Raw genomic sequence first — 20,766 nt, 5'->3', positions numbered from 1 at the left:
GATTTTTGACTGGTTTGATCTTTGCTGTCCAATGGACTCTCAGATGTCTTCTCTAGCACCACTGTTTGAAAGCATCAATTCTTTGGCACTCAGCCTTCTTTATGGTCCAATACTCACATCTGTACGTGACTACTGAAGAAACCATGGCTTTGGCTCTATGGGCTTTTGTCAGCAAAGTGATGTCTTTGCTTTTTTTTTTTTAATGTCTTTGCTTTTTAATGTTGTCTAGGTTTGTAACATTAATTAAAGTAGTAGCATTCATTAAAAGTGTTTTTAAAACCATGGTCTCTAGAGCACACAGTATTATAAGGCATAATTAAGTGTAAAAGAAGGTAGATATAAATTTTCTTAATATATTTGTATGTTGAAAAATAGTCATGTATGGATGTGAGAGTTGGACTATAAAGAAAGCTGAACGCAGAAGAATTGATGCTTCTGAACTGCAGTGTTGGAGAAGACTCTTGAGAGTCCCTTGGATTGCAAGGAGATCCAACCAGTCCATCCTACAGGAAATCAGTCCTGGGTGTTCATTGGAAGGACTGATGTTGAAGCTGATACTCCAATATTTTGGCCACCTGATGTGAAGAGCTGACTCATTGGAAAAGACCCTGATATTGGGAAAGATTGAGGGCAGGAGGAGAAGGGGCCGACAGAGGATGAGATGGATGGCATCACTGACACAATGGACATGAGTTTGGGTAGACTCCAGGAGTTTGTGATGCACAGGAAGGCCTGGCGTGCTGCAGTTCATGAGGTTGCAAAGAGTTGGAGACGACTGAGTGACTGAACTGAACTGAACTGATGTTGAGAAAATAATTATTGGTAAAGTTCTTATGGAATATAGAATATGTAATAGAAGTTGAGTGAATCAAAATCAGTAATACTAGGCAATGAAAAAGTAGAAGAAATGAGACACACTAGTTTACATCTCTTCATGAATGACAGTGACATGTGAGATACTCTAAGCTGTGAAGGACTAGTGAGTTTCAGGGGAGAGGAGGGCATGGAACTGATTCTCTGAAGAAAGATTTTGTACAAGTTAGTCAGAGTTGTATTCTCACATTCTAATAAATTGAGACTTTGTTTTCACATTTTTCAAATTGGGCTTCTGCCGCTCTGAGCCTCAATAATGAGACTTATCAAAGAGCCAGGCATTTGAAAGTTGATGGTCAGTGTGCGTTCGTGTCCCATTCAATGACCAAAAATCAGTCAGCATCCACAGAATTTGGACAGAAGACTGTAATAGATAAAACGAAGATGAAGACTGCAGCGGTTTTCCCGGTAGGGAATTACTCGCTCCATCAGCTATGCAAGTCGGAGCTGCCAGGAAACAGAAGAAGCAAAGAAGGTAATGCAGAAGCCCAGAGCACTCAGCTGTGGGCCACCTGGGCACAGCCTTACCGTCCTTCTGATGGTTCCAAATTAGATTTTGTGGCAAAGTCTACCTTGTGCTGACTCCTTTTATGCAGCCTGCTGCTGCTGCCACTGCTAAGTTGGTTCAGTCTTGTCCGACTCTGTGCGACCCCATAGATGGCAACCCACCAGGCTCCCCCGTGCCTGGGATTCTCCAGGCAAGAACACTGGAGTGGGTTGCCATTTCCTTCTCCAATGCATGAAAGTGAAAAGTGAAAGTGAAGTTACTCAGTCGTGTCTGACTCTTCACGACCCCATGGACTGCAGTTTACCAGGCTCCTCCACCCATGGGATTTTCCAGGCAAGAGTACTGGAGTGAGGTGCCATTGCCTTCTCCGTTTATGCAACCTACAGCCAATCAATACCTCTTAGCAAGGTGTTTGCATTCTCCCTCTGACCATAGTAATATAATAAATAATAAAGAGAGTTAGGAAAAAGTAAGTTCGTTCAGGCTGGTATTTAGCATATACCTGAGAGTGGGTAGCAGGATTCTGTTTAGAACTCTGAGACTAGTTGGGAGACTAGGTACCATCTAGAGACTGCCTTCTCAAAATGGGACTTCGTAGTGATGTTTTTATATGGCTGTCAATTCATAAGTATTAGTTATGATTATATTCAGTAGAACTGCAAAATCAACTCTGATACCAAATAGTAAAATATTTCTTGTGTTTTCTATGACTTCGTATTTTTTAGAATTGACTTTCCCAGTGGGAATGGGAGTCATGGGAAATTTGCTATATAGTACCTCCTTCTCAGCTGTGTCCACATAGTATATCAACTTGTTTTAGTATTTGTAATGAATTAAGAGTTCACAAGGGAGCTTGGTATAAAGGAGTGGTGTATCACTTAAAAGCAGTATATAGAAAGTCAATTCTAATTCTACTAGGATGCCCAGTCTATTGAGTAACCATGTCTAAGAATGTATTGTCCATAAATACTAATTAATTTAGCATACGGTCAGGACTATGGTAAGAAATCATCCACTGTTTCTTTTTTCACTCCTGTACTTTTTTCTTTTCTATCCTCATCTTGCATTTACAGAATATTCTCAGTTATCTCCTAGAATAGTGACTACAGGCTCTAAACTCAACATGTTTGTCTTTTTTTTCTTTTAATCTATACAACTGAGTTGTTTGCTCTTGTTTCTCTGTGAGCTTGGTAGGTCCAAGAAAAACAAATTCAAATAAAATGCCTACAGGAGTCCCTTCAACACTGGACGATGTGAGATAGGAAAACTACAGAATAGATAGAAGCCACTTCAGTCAGTTCATGTGGATCATTTTCTTCTCAGTCAATACATTTTATAAAATAACGAGCAATTATTTTATCCTTCAGGGTCCCTGGATTTGTACATTTATTTGTTTCTTAAAGATTTAGTCTATACTGTACCCTAAAAGTTTTATACCCTAAATATTTCTGTAAAAACTCCCTCAGTTCAGGCCTGCATCACCTTGTTATTCCAAGTATTAATGCCTTCAGATTCACCTTCCTCCGGTTATTTTTATGCCCTTCAGATTCCTCCCTCCCGTGGTGTTTAGAGCCACCAGTCTCAAAAGCAAACGTGACCATGAGGCACTCTGAGTCACATTAATGTCTAGACCTCTTAAGGCGCCATTGATGCTCTCATAATCTGCCTTCTGCCTGACCCTTTATCTCTAGCCCTTTCAGTCCTTTGCTCTAGAATTCTGAACTGCTGCTGGCACCTTCGTCACTTGTCCCTGCTGTTGTTCAGTTGCTCAGTGGTGTATGATTCTACATGGCCCCAGGGACCACAGCACTCCAGGCTTCCCTGTCCTTCACCATCTCCTGGTGCTTACTCAACTCACATTCATGGAGTTGGTGATGCCATCCAAACGTCTCATCCTCTGTCATTCCCTTCTGCTCCCGACTTCAACCTTTCCCAGAATCAGAGTCTTTTCTAATAAGTAAGCTCTTCGAATCCGGTGGCCAAAGTACTGGAACTTCAGCGGCAGTGTCAGTCTTTCCAATGAATGTTCAAAACTGATTTTGTTTAGGATTGACTGTTTTGATCTCCTTGCAGTCCAGGCACTGTCATGAGTCTTTTCGAACACCACAGTTGAAAAGCATCAGTTCTTGGGTGCTCAATCTTCTTTTTGGTCCAACTCTCATATCCATACATGACAACTGGAAAAGCCTTTGTTTTGACTAGACGACCTTTGTCAGCAAAGTAACGTCTCTGCTTTTTAATATGCTAAGTTTGTCATTTCTTTTCTTCTAAGGAGCAGGTGTCCTTTAATTTCATGACTGCATTCACCATCTGCATTGATTTTGGAGCCCAAGAAAATGAAGTATGTTTCTGTTCTGATTGTTTCGCCATCTCTTTGCCACGAAGTGATGGGAATGGATGCCATGACCTTCGTCAGTCCCATCCCTTCACTTTGGACAAATATCTACCCTGTGGTGTGTGTGCTTCTCTCCCCATCTTGCTACAGCCTGAAATGCTCTCCCTCTCCTGCCCTCTGTTCCCTTGAACTGTGTAAGTCTGCCCTCAGGCCTTATCTCTAGAAAAGCCATCCCTGACACCTTTTTCTACATTTTTCGTTAAACTCCAGTGTCTAGTACTGAGCGGAAACCTGAGAAATAATTATTGAATGAGAGACACTGGGGCTCTGTATCAACCTAGAGGGGTGGGATGGGAAGGGAGATGAGAAGGAGGTTCAAAAGGGGCGATATATGTGTACCTATGGCTGATTCATGTTGAGGTTTGACAGAAAACAACAAAATTCTGTAAAGCAGTTATCCTTCAAAAAAAAAATTCTATATTTACCGAGATGACTTTTAAGAGCCTGTCCTCTGCAGTCTAGGAGCCAAGAAGATAGGCATATAAAGGAATAATTTACTGTTCATGTCTATATCTATCACTAGGAAAATCTAGAAAGATACACTAGAAAAATCTTTAAAGTACTAAGGTAGCCACAAGGAAAGGCATACCTCTTTATCAGGGGAAAGATGGCAGTAATCAAAGACAACTTCACAAAGCAGGTTGAGCCTTAAAAGATGAAAAGTAATTTGTCAGAAAAGTAGAGGGAAGCATTTCAGATGAAGGAACTGATTAAAGCTAAAAAGCAAGAGGAATTTTGTAAACCCTGAATAATGTTGCAGTTGATGCTTGGCATGTTGTTAAAAAGGTCCTGTTATGAAGTAGAGAAGAGAATGTATGGTGACTTTATATGTCTGTCCTGTGTTTTGTTTGGTTTCTTATTGTTTTGTTCACTGCTGTTTGGATTGAGAAGGCAGTGGCACCCCACTCCAGTACTCTTGCCTGGAAAATCCCATGGATGGAGGAGCCTGGTAGGCTGCAGTCCATGGGATCGCTAGGAGTCGGACACGACTGAGAGACTTCACTTTCACTTTTCACTTTCATGCATTAGAGAAGGAAATGGCAACCCACTCCAGTATTCTTGCCTGGAGAATCCCAGGGACGGGGAGCCTGGTGGGCTGCCATCTATGGGGTCGCACAGAGTCGGACACGACTGAAGCGACTTAGCAGCAGCGGCAGTGACTGAATCTTTGAGCTGTTTGTGTGCCTGCAACCTGGTGACATCTAGTATTTCCCAAATGGTTTGTTGAAGTTTTTAGGTCATTGGAAGTAGTTCTTAAAGAAGTAAATATTCAGCTGAAGATTAAGATTGATTTAATGTCATTTCACACAATGTTTTAGATCTATGTTTTAAGTGAGGATTATGTCTTTTATCTAAACATTCAAAATAATATTAACTAAACCTGCAGATCTGTCAAGAGAAATAGACTTGGAAATGATAACTGAGGAAGAACAAGAAAAACTTGATGAAGATGAGAAAACCATGCACAGGTATGTAAAACTGTAAATTTCAATATCTGGTGTAGTACTGTATAAGAAAATGTGTATCAAACAAGGCAAATTAGAATGGAAAGATAAGTTAAAGTCCATCACGAATGAGTTAAAGTGGAAGTTCAGTGAAATTTTGTGAGGAATGCCAAATTACCGTTTCTCCTGAGGAAGATCCACTACGTGATAACCTTAAAGAAGGAGCAAACCAAAAGGAAATATCTCCTAATCTTACAAATAATATACCTGATTGTGAGGAAAAAGATGCATTTGGAATATCTGTCTCTCTAGTATTCCAAGCATTTCCTGAACAAAAAGAACCCAGTCTCAAAAATGTTTTTCTGTAGTCTGTAAAGTCTGGGTCCCTTGGATAGGCTCGTGGGTCATCTTCAAAGGTTTGTTTCCCTGAAAATAAAGTAGACTTTGAAAAATATCAGCTAGACATTGAACATGTGTTTATGACAATTGAGGAGAGTTTTTGTAATGATACAGAAAATAAAAAAGTAGGGGAGCCGGTAGTTATATTCTAAGTGAAAGACCAAGAGATTGATATGCAGATGTCACAAAAATGAAGCAAGATCCCACTAATCAGAAATTAGACATGGGACAGGCATGTCATTCTAGTCTGTGGCTTGTCTACTCTGGTAAGATGAAACATCAAATTCAAATAAAAATTCACGTTCCCCTTGCTGTTGTTAAAAAACTGATCTGAAAAATAAAGCAATACAGGACTGGTTCCAGAAGCCACTGCATGCAGATAATTGCCGTGCTAGTGACAATAAAAGCATGGAACCCGAATTAGAAAATGGGAATTCTTCTCCACCTAATAGTCACAGCGCATCTGAAGTGCATGTAAATTAAGAATTAGAGAAGGATATGTTTAAGAATGAAATAGGCATGTTTCGAGTAGAGTTGCTGGCTCTGAAAAAGATAAAATTTAACTTCCAAAAGAGTTTTTCATTTTCTCTTGCTTTGATTTTTCTCTTTCTTGATGATGTGGTCCATTTTGATTTTCCATTTATGAATAAAGTGGGGTCATCCAAAGAAGTAATTGTGTAGAAATCTATTATTATCTCAATAACAGGAATTCAGGAAACTATTTTCATGGCTTTTGTTCTTCAATCAATTCTAATATCTAATTCTTCTCCATCAGTCTTCATATGGACTGGGAAACTCATTTAGCTATGTGCTATGTGGTCTTCTGAGCCAGAATAAGCACCAAGGAAATTGCTTAAGAAGAATAATCAGCTAGGGTTTTGTGTCTTTTTTTCCCCCCCTTTAACTCTGTTGGGTTAAATATAAGTTATATTTCCATAGAATGGGAAGAATGACTGAGAGATGAGACATGAACATGTGTTCCCTCTAATCTCTTCATTGTGGTTGAATATGTGTGATCTTCTCTGCTCTCCGGAATCGCTGGGCACTTAGATTTCCAGTATGGCCGCTTCAGCATCTTTTAAATAACAAATACATGTGCTCCCACATATGCTTTAATCAGCACTCTCAGATGTTTCTTTTGAGACAGACCTTTCCATTATATTGTTTACTAAAATGTAGAAAGTTTTGACATGTGTGATTTTGTTACATAGATAGTGTGTATGTGTGTGTGTATAAACGTTGCTCAGTCATGTCCAACTGTTTGCAAACCCTTGGACTGTAGCCTTCCAGGCTCCTCTGTCCATGGAATTCCCCAGGCTAGAAAGAATACCAGAGTGGCTAGCTGTTCCCTTCTACAGAGGATCTTCCTAATCCAGGGTTTGAACCCAGGTCTCCTGCATTGAAGGTGGATTCTTTAATATTTGAGCCACCCGGGAAGACCATATGTAGTATAAACCCTGAGCAAAAAAGAAAAAAAAAATGTTTCTCTACAAAGGAGAAGACTGAGTTCTGAGATGCTATGAGATTTTTCTTTTTTCAGTAATAAGGTTTTTTAAATTGTTCGTTTACTCTTTTGTGTAAGAGGTGCTCTGACTGAGTTTGAACAGACAAAAAGACAAAAAAAGAAAGAAAGAAAAACAAACAAACAAAAAAACTCGTATGTATTCTCCTGTTTAAAAAAAAAAAAAAAGATGAACCTTACCCCCAACTAAGGCATTGAGTTACTGTGCCAAAGTCACACTTTTAACTTATCTGATTAATCTGATGAATTCATTTGGTAATATATAACATTTGACATTCCAGAATTGTATCATCTCTTCTGGTGGCATAAAATGCTATGGAGTGCCTGTTTAGGGGCCTTAAAGAAAACCTTGAACATTTTTTGATTTTATTGCTGTTTTTGGTAAATAGTGAGGCAATACTAGGAAATTATTTCTATATCCTCTAGCTGTAAGGTTTGGTGGTTATTGAATGTGGAATTGGGAGGCATTACTTATATTCCAGAATTCCACACTAACTAACAACTCCTCAGTTTCATTCTGCTCCTTGTGTTTTGGTAAACTCTGGTTCACCATGACTTTTTTTGCTATCTCCCAGATGGAAGTGAAAAATGAATTGTAAAAGGCAGAGGGGAAAGAATTGCTTTAGTGCAGAGAGAAGAATGTTTCCTTTCTGAGGCATGAAGGTGTCACATCCTCTACATCTGGCTGTTTAATGGAAACTCCAGGTGGTAAAGACCAAAGAGGACAGATTCTGTGTCTTTGTCTTTGTATTTCTCTGTCTCTGCCAGTCAGGTGGGGAAGACTGAATATGAATAATTGCATCTTATTAAGAAAGCCATTTTTGAAATTTTGGGAATTTTCAAAATTCAAATTTTCAAAATTCCTCAAACAGAAAGGAGCAGATTTTACAAACATTTCAGTGACTTGTAAGTGATAAAATTAAAATAAACACAGAAATATTTTTATCACTTAAATTCAGGGCGAGCACTGAGTCAAATAATAAAATTGAAAACAAAGATCTTTATAATCAGTACATAGCAATTATTCTTAGTGTCAAACTTCCATTAAAGGTTGAAGAAGAAAAGAAGCACAAAAGTAGTGAAGTGGAAGTATCAGAGAATGTATGCAATGCTGCTGATGAGAATGGATTGTTTCAGCAGAGAAAGCGTGGAGGAAATAGCAACCAGGAGTTTCCTGCTATGCAGAATGAGGGTTCTGATAGGTAATCCTATATCAATATTTAACAGCACACCCCTTGTTATTTTCCTATAAAATAATTTCTGACTTGAGCTAATGTTTGTGATGTACAGATTTTATATTTTACTAGAGATATAGTTATTTTTTAATACTCTTGGCCTTATTTACTAGAGTTCCTTTGTTAACATACCACCATGTTACATATGGAATATTCTGGATTTGACTGCATACTTGTCTTAATCAGTGTGTTGTATAGTTAAATTTGTTTCGTTGCTAATGAACATCCTTTCATTTCAGTTTGAGGACTTCTTTCAGCATTTCTCAAGAGGCGGGACTAGTGGTGATGAACTCCATCAGGTTTGCTTTGTCTGGGACAGTCTTTATTTCTCTTTCATTTCTGAAAGACAACTTTTCTAGAAAGAGTACTCTTGGCTGGCTGGTTTTTCTCTCCTAGCTCTTTGAGTGTGTCCATGGATGGAGGCGAGATTGCATTGGTGGCGGGAGAACTGATGAGGCATCGGTCTTTCAGCCATGATGCCGCTGTCGCCACATTATGCAGGTGGTTTAAAAGTGAACTCTCCTCCCCTGGCCAAATATTTCCTTTGTTTCTTCTTTCATGGTATACGTGCCTCATGTCATTTAAAATACCACCTAAATTAAGTGTGGCTTTTCTCTGTGAATTCTCTTTTTGACTTATTTTTGGCTGCGCTGGGTCTTTGCTGCCACAGTGCTTGGGCTTCTCAGTGTGGTGGCTTCTCTGGATGCTGAGCGTGGGCTCTAGGGTGCTGGCTTCAGTAGCTGTGGAGCACGATTTAGTTGCACCATGGCATGCAGGATCTTCCCTGACCAGGAATGGAACACCTGCCCCCTTTATTGGTAGGTGGACTCCTAAGCACTGGACCACCAGGGAAATCCCTAAATTCACCATTATTATATTTAGTAGCAAAATAAAAAATATAATGTAAATCTACTTATGACTCCCATGTCTAAGAGTCAAGGCGCTTAGCCAGTGGACTCCGGTTTTCAACATAGCCCTTGAGGTTCTTCTCAGTGTCTTTCCAGATGCATCTCTCTACTTTTTTCCATGTATTTTGTGCTCTTCCTTCCAGGTTTCTCAGAAACAACCCAGACGTCCTGTGCCTGATGTTTGTGCTCACATTCGAGTCTCCAAGTATAATGATTTTCTCCCTTTTCTGTTTCTCATGACCTCCTCTCTTCAATTCTTCTGCAAATCTTTCCTTATTTCACTTATTACTTTCATATGTCAAGTTTTATACATCATAATTGTATCATAATCATATCTGTGTTTGAAAGAAGAATTTGTTTTCTTGCATATGGTTGGTACTCTATAACTGTCTTGTGAATTAATCAATGACTTAAGATGGGTAAGAGTTGGAATTTTATAAGAACTGATTGTTTTTTATTCTTTACCAGTTGAATTATTAGAAAACATAGGCTTTTTTGTGGACTTTTAAAAGTAGCTATCCTGGTGTGCACAGGAAGGAAGTAAAGAAAAAGAATGATGACAAATGGACACCAGAAGAATGTGTGATTGCACCAATATTTGAAAAGACTGATTCATTGACTGGTGGTCTGCTGCATGTGAATGATGACAGCATTTTAAGGGAAGTGGATCAGGGTGATGACAGGTACATTCTCCAGATTCCATGTTTGTAGGGGAAGAAATATTAACACTGAATACTTCTTCTGGAAATAGAGCAGCAATATACAGTGCTCAGGCTAAGACTGCTCAACTCTAGTGGACGAATACTGCTTAAAGGTTAAGGTGAGGACCAGTGCCTTTGGCCAGAAGTCATTTCAGTAAACAGTCCCCTTGGAAGCTGGACTGTAATGAATACATGTAAACATTCAGTAGGGAATGTTATTGGGACAGGAAATGAAGAACTGGATGGTAACTGAAGAGGAATGTGGAGTTCACAGGTGTTACTTATTTTATGTTAAGAAGGGAGCTTTTAGAGTATGTATGCTATTGGAAGGAGAAGGCAATGGCAACCCACTCCAGTACTCTTGCCTGGCAAACCCCATGGATGGAGGAGCCTGGTAGGCTGCAGTCCATGGGGTCGCTAGGAGTCAGACACTACTGAGCGACTTCACTTTCACTTTTCACTTTCATGCATTGGAGAAGGAAATGGCAACCCACTCCAGTGTTCTTGCCTGGAGAATCCCAGGGATGGGGGAGCCTGGTGGGCTGCCGTCTATGGGGTCGCACAGAGTTGGACACGACTGAAGTGACTTAGCAGTAGCAGCAGCATGGTATTGGAAATGAGCCAGCAGAGGGTGTGTTTATTTAGTTTAGTCTTGTTTGCATTTCCAATAGTAGGAAGCTTATTGATTGTATGACATTATCTTTAAACTATCACAGTAAACTAATTGTACATAATACTTCTGTTCATGTATAGTTTTATGGTAAGGGCTTGTTCATTGGTTCTGAAGTGTAATATTTCTATGTAATGGAATATGCAGATGATTGCTTAAGTTAATTCTATCATATATAGATTTTCAAAAATTATGTAATTGTGAATTTACAAACACTTAGGCTGTACTGAATAGGATATGGTCATTTCTTGATGATTCTAGTTGATAGTAACATGGTGAGTAACTATGATTCTGTAAGGTGCTCTGAAACATCACATCATATTAACTTCATAGTTGTTTATAGATTTCAAGGAAAAGGGGAAGATTTTGTTTATATTCAATAGAAAAACATTATTAGCAGTCTTTCACAAATTATTCCTTTTGCATGATAAAGATTTAAATGACAAAACCCGTGCTTCCTTTACTAAGCGTGTCATTAACACATATTGTGTGCTCAATACATGTATGTCAGATGCATGAAGAAACAGCAGAATGGATGAATGAATGCCTATTGATGAATTTCTTTACAGAAAACAAAACTTTATTGACAGTAATTTGCAGGCTTGCCTACCTCTGAAGTCTTTTTAATTTTTGATAAATATGTTTTAAGATTCAGAAATCATTATTTATAGCTATAGCTAGACCTGAAATAATACCATAGATTCATTTGCTATCATATTACTTTAAAAGGCTTTTCAATATTACTTTCTCAACATATTTTGGAAGAGCAGTGTTGAAGCCAGACTTCCTGGGTTTGAATTCTGGGTCTGTTGGTGACATGCTGAGTGGGCTTGGGCAAGTTCCTCAGCCTTTGTGTGCTCCATTTCCTCCTATACCTATCTCCCAGAATGACTGTGAGGATTAAAATGCCTTTAGGACATGTCAGGTGTTTCTAATAATGCATGGCCGATGCATAGGACATCCTCAGAAAGCTAATATCTTGGTTATTCAAATGGATTTCTTTCTTAGAAGGACTGAAGGAATACCTCCCAAATAGGTAGTATTGCCATAAAAGTTAGTTCTTATGGAAAAGGACAGGTGCAAAAAACACTTGTATACTGTTTCCTATCACACAATGCAAGTAACTTTATGTTTTTCCTTTCCTTGGATCTAACTTTAATACTTTATTAATATTACTGATATATTTTCTGTGTCCTTTAATGCTGCTTTTATTTATTTCTGCATCCTTTATAGACAATTACTTGCCAATGCAAAGAGTTTATATAAAAAAGAAAAGTTTAGGTATTGTTTGTATTTTTGAATATTTAATATTAGCCTGAAAAGAATCATTTGTTCTTTTAGGCCTGCAAGGAAAACACGGTATGAAAAGAAGAAGGTATAGTAAAAAAAAAATGAACTTTAAAAAATATTATCCTTATCGAAAATACTTTGTCAAAGGAATAGTGGTAAAAAAGAAAATCATCCTTTGTTGTAGAGAAGTTTACTTTGAACACATCATTTAGAAAAACTGTTGATAAAGTTATCCTTTTGATAAAAATCTCTTGTTGTAAGAAATGTCTGTTTTTGTTTTGATACTGAGATTTATCACCTCTGTACACTTGGTGTATTTATACATATTTTAAAGACATTGTGAAACAGTATTGTTTACGTGTAGGTCAAAGAACAAATCAATTACGTGAACAACTTGGATGACTTAACTCAGTCATCCGAGACTGATTCTGAGTATGGTGATGTGCTTTACAAATTCCACATTGCAAGAACCTCTTGACGTGGGGTGTAAAGGTAGGACCGCAGTGTAAATGTTAACGGAAAGCCTGTCTGTATATAGAGTAGTGATATATGCACACCTTCTCAGTACTGCTCTAGAGCCAGGGATATGTTACAGTGCTGTGCATCTCAGAAGTTTCTTTTGCATTAAAAGGACATGAAAGTGAGTGTATACTCTGAGCCACAGGCCTATGATCCTCTCACTCACTGTACCTTCTGTTGACTCTTCTTTCCTATGCCTCCACCCACGGTCAGGTCAGCATCATTTTCCTCCTAGAGTAACTGAAATGATGTCAGGACTTCTTTCCCTGCCACTCCACCTGGCAGAACCTTGGTCTGCACAGCAACTGTAATTATTGCCTATTTTTAAACATTCAGGTCTCATCATGCTACCCCCTTGCTTCAAGCCCAACTGTTGCCTCTCTTTGCTGCCTGGTTAAAGGTCAAAATTGTGTAGTTCCATCTGGTTTTAGTTTTCACCCTTCTTTCTACATGAATTCTAGAATCAGCTTGTCAGTTTCCTAAAATGTCTGCTGGTCTTAATGTTTTCATTTTCCTTCAGTTTAAAATACTTTGTACTTTCTCTTTTCATTACCTCTTTGATCCAAGGGTTATTTAGATCTGTGTGATTTAGTTTCCAAATATTGAGAGTTTTCCAGAGATCCTTCTGTGCTCTTGCTTCTCATGATTCGTTAGGTGCATCCAGAGGGGCCCTGGGGCTAGGGCTGATTATTTCCTGCCTTGGAAGCAAGACCTTGCTGACTACCCTGTTCATTCTGCTGGTACATAGGAGTTTTTCCAGCCTGGCTCATGAGAATAGATAGAATTCCTGGGACTGAGTGAGCACCAGTCACAGGTTCCTGTAGTCTTTTCAGGTGGTTTCTCCCTGGTCTCAGGTGGTTTCTCCCAGATGGGTGCTATTCATTCCTCTGTTAAATGCCCGAGGGGCTCCTCCTCAGATCTCCAGGGTCCTTTTCCTCTCTGTTCCACACTCTCCTCTCCACAGTTCTGATCTGTGATCTCTGCCCACTTTGGTTTCACCAGACTATCAGCTTCATCACCTCCTGTCAGGGAGTCTGGCTGACTCAGCTTCCATTCCTTCTCCCCGTGTTGGGGCCTGGAAATTCTCTCCAGGCAGTGAGCTGGGGGCATTCCTTAGGCTAACCTTGAGTGTTTCCAGGATCATTGTCTTTCGTTCCCTGAAGCCCTTTGTCATGAAAATCATTGTTTAATGTATTTTTTCGGCATTGTTTTTGCTCGCTCCACTCAGGAAGGTAAATCAGTAGCTGTTCACTCTGTCTTGGTTAAAACATATGGCAGCTGGAGACTGTTCACAGGGTTGTTCCTCCTACTCTACTTACTACTTCCTGCTCATCCTTCATTTCTCAGTGTGACATCTCTTCCCCAGGGAAATCTTTCCTGGACCCAGTCTATGTCAAGTTCTGTTATGTGATCATAGAACTCTCTTTTCTTAGAGTATCTATCTGAGTTCATATTTATTTTATTTGTCTTTGTCTGCTACTAGGTTTCAAGCTAAACAAGAGCCAGGGACATCTGTTTTATTTGGAGAGCTTAGAATAATAATGTCTTCCACATTATAGACCCTTAATACTTGTTCAGTGCATGGATGAGTGAACGTGAAAGGCACAGTCCTTTATATTCAAAAATTACTCACATAATTTTTCGTTTGTTTCTGTCTTTGTTTTCTTCATCATGCAGATTCTGTTAGCTTGTTGAAAATTCAAGATACAATTCTGTTGCATGAAAGATTAGTAGATTTTCAAAGAAGCCAAAGAAGCCACTGTGAACTACTTAGAGGAGAATTTTACAGAATGAAAAGTAAGGTTCGTGGGCTACAAAAAGAGCTGTCAGAAACCAAAGAAGTGAAATCACAGTTAGAGCATCAGAAAGTGGAGTGGGAACATGAGCGCAGCAGCTTGAGGTACTGTACACCTCACTTTTAAAGAAATATTTGAACTATTGTTTGCTTTAATACTGCAGAGACATAGACGTGTTATAAGGACTAACTTATCCTCTAGGATTTTACAGAGGAGAAAGTGTTATTAGTATTGTGGAATGTGAAATTCTTGGAAATAATATATCAAGTTCTTAACACTAAATGCTTCTAATACCTTAATGTATATTTTTCCAAATCATCATTTTCATGACCATACAAAAGTCTGCCATAATGGAAACCCCATTAAATATTTACCAAATTGACTTTCAGTTGTTTTTCACTTTTCTGTGTTCTATTTAATACTGCAAGGAACACCTTTTTATAAATGCATTTCTACCTTTCTAATTATTTTAACTACATTTTCTTTAATAATATTGTATAATTTGGTCAAAGTATGAGAACTTAAAAAAGATCTGTGATCTATATTTCTAAACTATTCTTAGGAAAGTTTTTATTACTTTACATTCCCACCCATAGATTTATGAAGTAGCCATTTTTCTCAAGAGAAAATGAAAACAAAAATTTATGCAATTTTTTTCTTAACCCTCTGTCTGAAAACACTGACCATTATTAAATGTTTTTCATTGTATTTCCCCCCCACGTTTACTATTTTAAACATTGTGAAGAGGGAACGAAAGTTATTGCAGCAGTGAATAATCTCATGATTTTCTAAGAAGAGGTTTAAATTTTGCAGATTCACCTTAAAGCAAGAAGAGAATAGAAGAAATGCTGAGATGTTATATGAAAAAATGAGGGAACATTTAAGAAGAAAAGAAGACCAATATAATAAAGAAGCTGAAGTGAAACAGCACCTAGAACACACTCTCCAAGCAATAGAAATGAAACTGAAGCCTGAGAGAAATAATCTGAATCAGGTAGAGTAATCTTTGGTGAAAATTTCAAATTTCTAACATGATTTTATCAATATTATTTATAATATCCCCTTTTTAAAAAAATTGCCATTTATTTAGTGTCATTTTGTTCAGTGTTATAGGAAATTTTAGGTTAATTGTTAAAAACAAAACAAAAGAAATTCAGTTCCCAAAGAAACAAGGCTAGAAATAAGAATTGTATGATCCTGACATGCTGGGTGCACTTTTTCAAGCAGAGGGAGGAAGAGGTCACGTCAGTAGCTCACACAATAGATCCTGAGAAACCACAGGGTTGAGAATGGTTTAGAAACTGGAGGTTAAGCTCTCAGCCCACCTCAGGCAACCGATCCTTCAGCCTCGACAGACCATTCATGAGTGAATAGGTCTAGAAGAGAAGGGGTGCTGGGAGGGACCATCATGCCTAATTTTACATCAGGTTGCCTCTGGCCTTCAATCTGGCAGGCGGCTGAGGGTCGTGGACCCCTCTCCCTCTGTGCCCATCACCCTCCAGTCCACCTGCCCCATGAACAGCTCAGAGCTGGCTCCAGCTACCCTAGCTGAGTCCTCAAGGACAAGTGTTAACTGGCGTCCTTGAGAGGTGCAGGAATTTTTTTCCAGCAGTTGGTAGAAACCAGACACTCTTGAAGTTGGTTATCCTTCCTTCTGCAGAGTTCTCAAGTGGCATCTCAGAGCAGAGGTATATGCTCCCACACCCAATGTCCCTCTCAAACATGGACTGGGTCCCATCCTCGAGGTCCTAGCAGCAGATCTCCCACAATGAAAAGCTCTCAGGAAGAGCTTGGGAAAGTAGTATTTGTAATTCAAATCCATTTGTCTAGAGCAGTCAGGTAGTGACATACGATGGCCTCATCCAAGGAGAGACCTTTAATGTTTTCCATAGGAATCGATCTCAAATCTTTTGTGACTATCTTGGAGGAGCCAGGACCCTGATTGTGGTTTAGGCAAGGAAGACCGTGTGTGGTCCACCATTGACTGTGCTACCTGACCAAGTCCCTCTGCCTTGGAGTGAACGTGTCGGTTACTCCATGCATATCATCACCTTCAGTGTCTAAATCAGAGTCCGTTTTTGGCTCCACTGTCATTTCTTTAACCAATATCCTGTCAGCGACCTTTTCACATCATTTACTGTTTTTCGTTTTGTAAAAACTGCAACATCAGTTGTAAAAACACTTTTGAACACTTTAAAAAGTAGTTTCTTTAGAACAACATATAAAAGTGCCTCCCCCACACCAATGGGAGAAAAAAAAAAAAGAGAACTCTTGCTACCAATTAAAGATATTCTGGGTTTTGGTAATGATTTCACTTCCTCGATTGATCATTAGGTTAGTTTACCACTTCCCCTGATGGTAAGGAGGAAGCTATAGGCAGTTCAGAGACCACATTTTGAATGTCATTCTTCTGCTTGTGAGAAAATGAGCACTCTGCTCTGTGAGTGTCTTATTTCAGTACAAGGAAATTTTGAAAACAGTGATAGATATGCCATAATATATATTTAGTGATAGTTATTAAGTGTTTTTCATTGTATTTTCCCCATCTTACTATTTTAAACATTATGGACAGATAATGAAAGTTATTGCAGCAGAAAATAATCTCATAGTTTTCTAAGAGCTTTCTAAATTTTACCTTATTTACCATTAGTGTATGTACCATGAATGAAATAGGAAGCTTATTTTGTATTGATGTGTTTGTACTAGAGACATGTGTTTTGATGTAAGAAGACTAGTAGAGTCCAAAGACATGGCGAAAAGGCTGCAGCTTACTCATATTTTTAACTTTTTCCTTTCCAGAATCATTACAGCAAATGAGTTAATATTTGTACAGCTGCCTAGTACAGTTGTTAATAGGTGTAATTCTTGTAATTGCCTATTAAAATGTTAGAAGGTAGCATATTCTCAAGGAAAAACTTTTTGTACAAAATTTAGTCTATTTATACAGAGGTAAGGCTCTTACTGTGAAGTAGATGTATAGAGGTATCAAATACAGTGTTTATAAACCTAGCAAGTGGTGTTGTTTATTGAATTATAGTTGATTAACAATATTCTGTTAGTTTCAGGTATACAGCACAGTGATTCAGATATATATGTATATGTGTGTGTATATTATATAAATGGGGCTTCCCTGCTGGCTCAGACTGTAAAGAATCTGCCTGCAGTGCAGGAGACCTGGGTTCAGTCCTTGGGTTGGGAAGATCCCCTGGAGAAGGTGGAGAAGGCAATGGCAACCCACTCCAGTACTCTTGCCTGGAAAATCCCATGGACGGTGGAGCCTGGTAGGCTGCAGTCCGTGGGGTTGCTAAGAGTCAGACATGACTGAGCGACTTCACTTTCACTTTTCACTTTCATGCATTGGAGAAGGAAATGACAGCCCACTCCAGTGTTCTTGCCTGGAGAATCCCACGGACGTGGGAGCCTGGTGGGCTGCAGTCTATGGGTTCTCACAGAGTCAGATACGACTGAAACGACTTAGCAGCAGCAGCCTGGAGAAGGAAATGGCTACCCACTCCAGTATTCTTGCCTGGGAAATCCAATGGACAGAGGAGCCTGGCAGGCTATAGTCTGTGGGGTCGCAAAGTGTTGGACATGACTGAGTGACTAATACACATACACACTCACACACACACTCACACGTACACACATATTCTGTCTCAGATTCTTCTTGCAGAATATTAAGTGTAGTTCCTTATGTTGTACAGTACATGTCTCTTGGTTATTTTATATCTACTAGTGTGTATATGTTAATCCCAACATCCTAATATATCCCTTCCCCTACCCCGCTTTCCCCTGTGGTCACCACAAGTTTGTTTTCTGTGTCCATGAGTCTCTTTCTGTTGTGTGAATAAGTTCACTTTAGATTCTACATATAAGCAGTATGATATAATACTTGTCTTTGTGTGACTTACATCACTTAGGGTGATAATGTCTAGGCCCATCCCTGTTGCTGCAAATAGCATTATTTCCTTCTTTTTTATGGCTTATTAGTTTTCCATTATATAAATATTCCACATCAGATGCAATTTTTAAGTGTAGTCAGATCTATGAATCTTTTATTTTAAGCCTTCTGGGTTTGTTGTAGTTCAGAAAGAAGCCTTTCCAGTTCTGGGCTTCTTGAAAAGTCTCTTGGGATTTCTTTTTTACTTTCGTGGATTCATTGTCTTCCATTAAATGTTTGAATCTTTGGGAATTCTGCTTGTATAAAGTCTGAGGATTGAATTGAACCTTATTTTTCCCTGTTGGAGACATACTTGGTGCAGTCTTTTCATTGCATAAACATACAAGTTAGTCTTTCATTTCAGAGGAAATCATGGAATGTCACTTTATTGAGTACTAGCTAAAAATCTCCTTTGTTTCACTTAGGTTTCTGATAGTTGTGAAGAAGCAAAAGACCTGTTGCACAAAAACCACAAGCTGCAGGATGAACTTGCCACGCTGAGACTGGAGATAGATGCGCTGAAACATCAGCACCGGGAAAAGGAAGAGAACTATTTTGAGGACATGGAAATTCTCAAAGTAAAGGATGATGATCTACAAAAGGCAGTAAAACTGAGTGAGTAAACGTTAACAAAGACTATATCCCACTATACAGGCCAGCTTAATGCTCTGACAGCTGAGAATACAATGCTAACCTCTAAGCTGGAGAACGAAAAAGAAAGTAAACAAAGACTGGAAATGGACGTGAAATCCTACCGTTCTAGACTGGCTGCTGCCTTACACGATCATGATCAAGGTCAGACATCAAGAAGAGACCTGGAACTTGCCTTCCAGAGAGCGAGAGACGAGTGGTTATGCTTGCAGGACAAAATGAAGTTTGATCTGGCTAATCTAAGCGATAACAATGAGAAGCTTTCCCAGAACTATCTACAGTGGAAAGTATCTTCAATAAGCTGAAAATCAAGCTGCATCACACGAGAGATGATCTTAGAGAAAAGACTTTGATGTTAGAACGTGTCCAGAGAGATCTAAGCCAATCAGAGTGTCAAAAGCAGGAAATTGAACACATATATCAGAATGAACACAGCAAAGTGAATACATACCTTGGAAAGCAGAAATCCTTAGAGAAGAGATTATCCCAACTCCAGAGTGAAAAACGTGTTGCTCTGACAGCAACTGGGTAATGCACAAAACAGAGCCGACAGTAAAGAGAAGATGGTCATTAGCATCCAAGACCAGTTTCAGCAGATCGTGAGAAAACTTCAGGCCGAACGCAAGAAACAAGGTTTGATGCTAGAGGAAAGAAACAAAGTAGTTGATCAAGGAGTGTAATCGTTTAAAAGAGAGAATGTATTGGTATGAAAATGAGAAAGCAGAAGGAGAAGTGAGTATCCAGAAGGAGAAATAATTCTCAGACTTCCTGAAAGAAAGTTCAAAGTGATTCTTGATTCTGGCTAAATGTTGAATCTAGTTGAGTATAAAAAATATACAAGCTGTGAATCTATGGTCTCTAAACCAGCCTAAAAGCATAACTTGTATCCAGAAAAAAATACATAAAGCCATAAAGAAAAACACAAGAAAGCTACACACACACCAGATGCAAATAAGCTCAGGGGAAGGGCACTCAATCTGCCCCGGGTGGGGAGCGAGTTGATGACATCCACGGGAAGCAGGCAGGGATGGAGGCTGCAGATCCAACCACTCCCCTGGATGAGGTGTTTCCAGAAAGGGCTCCGCGTCTCTGTCCAGAGCGGGGGCCCGTTCTGCCTGCAGGGGTAGGTCAGTCATAGTGGGCATCTGGGTCTTGGGCAGGAGGCAGGGCAGGCTTTCCCTGCAGAGGTGGTGACTCATCCCCTGACTCGGGTTCTCCTGCCAAAGCCCGAGCAGGTACAGGTGCAGGTGGAGGTGGATGTTCTCATTAAGGGCGTGGGACATCGGTGCCTGTGGCTGGGGGTCCTGCAGGCACAGAGGTCCGATATGCCCAGAGTGCTGGCCAGTACCCAGCTGGCCCGGTGTCTTTGGGATTTGAAGTCTCAGGTCTCGATCTCCCCTCAGTAGATCCCTGGGTCCTGGACCTGTAGCACCCACTGCTGTGGGGACAGGACTTGGAAGTAGAGTCTGGTTCTAATGAGAGGCCAGTGCTAGAGCTGTGAGAGAAGAGAAGGTTACCCATCGCCAGCATTTTGATGTGTGTATATGGGGACAGAAAGCTTCCCAGAGAATCACAAAGAATACCCAGGGTAGGATGCACTCTGACTGCAGTGTGAAAGATGGGTGGTGTGAGGCCAGGCTTTGTTCCAGGCCCAGACCAGCTTTGGGGGACTTCTCCCTGTGTACCTCAGCACCCCCTCCCCACACACTCACATGGATAGCCCCAGCCTCTTCACCTCTGTATTCTGTGCTGCTGTGCTCCAGGTCCACCTGATGCCTCAGAGGCTGGGGTTCTCGGGGCTCAGGGTCAGAGCCGGGTGTGCTGAGCTCCATAGCAGCCTGAGACTGGGCCCCGGGGTGTGTCCTGGGTGGTGTGTGGAGCAGGCCTTCCCCACTTCCTCTTCATTCCCAGTTG

The 20,766-nt window shown here is 39.8% G+C and overlaps 1 pseudogene; it reads left to right on the top strand.

Moving 5' to 3' along the window:
- LOC138094028 (ankyrin repeat domain-containing protein 26-like) overlaps positions 1-19,641 on the top strand; it is a 57,344-nt pseudogene extending 37,703 nt beyond the window's left edge.
- The last annotated feature ends 1,125 nt before the right edge of the window (positions 19,642-20,766 follow it).

This window comes from Capricornis sumatraensis, chromosome 17 (genome assembly GCF_032405125.1).
Source record: "Capricornis sumatraensis isolate serow.1 chromosome 17, serow.2, whole genome shotgun sequence".
NCBI classification, from domain to species: domain Eukaryota; kingdom Metazoa; phylum Chordata; class Mammalia; order Artiodactyla; family Bovidae; genus Capricornis; species Capricornis sumatraensis.
Note: the sequence above shows the minus strand (reverse complement) of the source record. Positions and strands in the feature narration are given on the sequence as shown.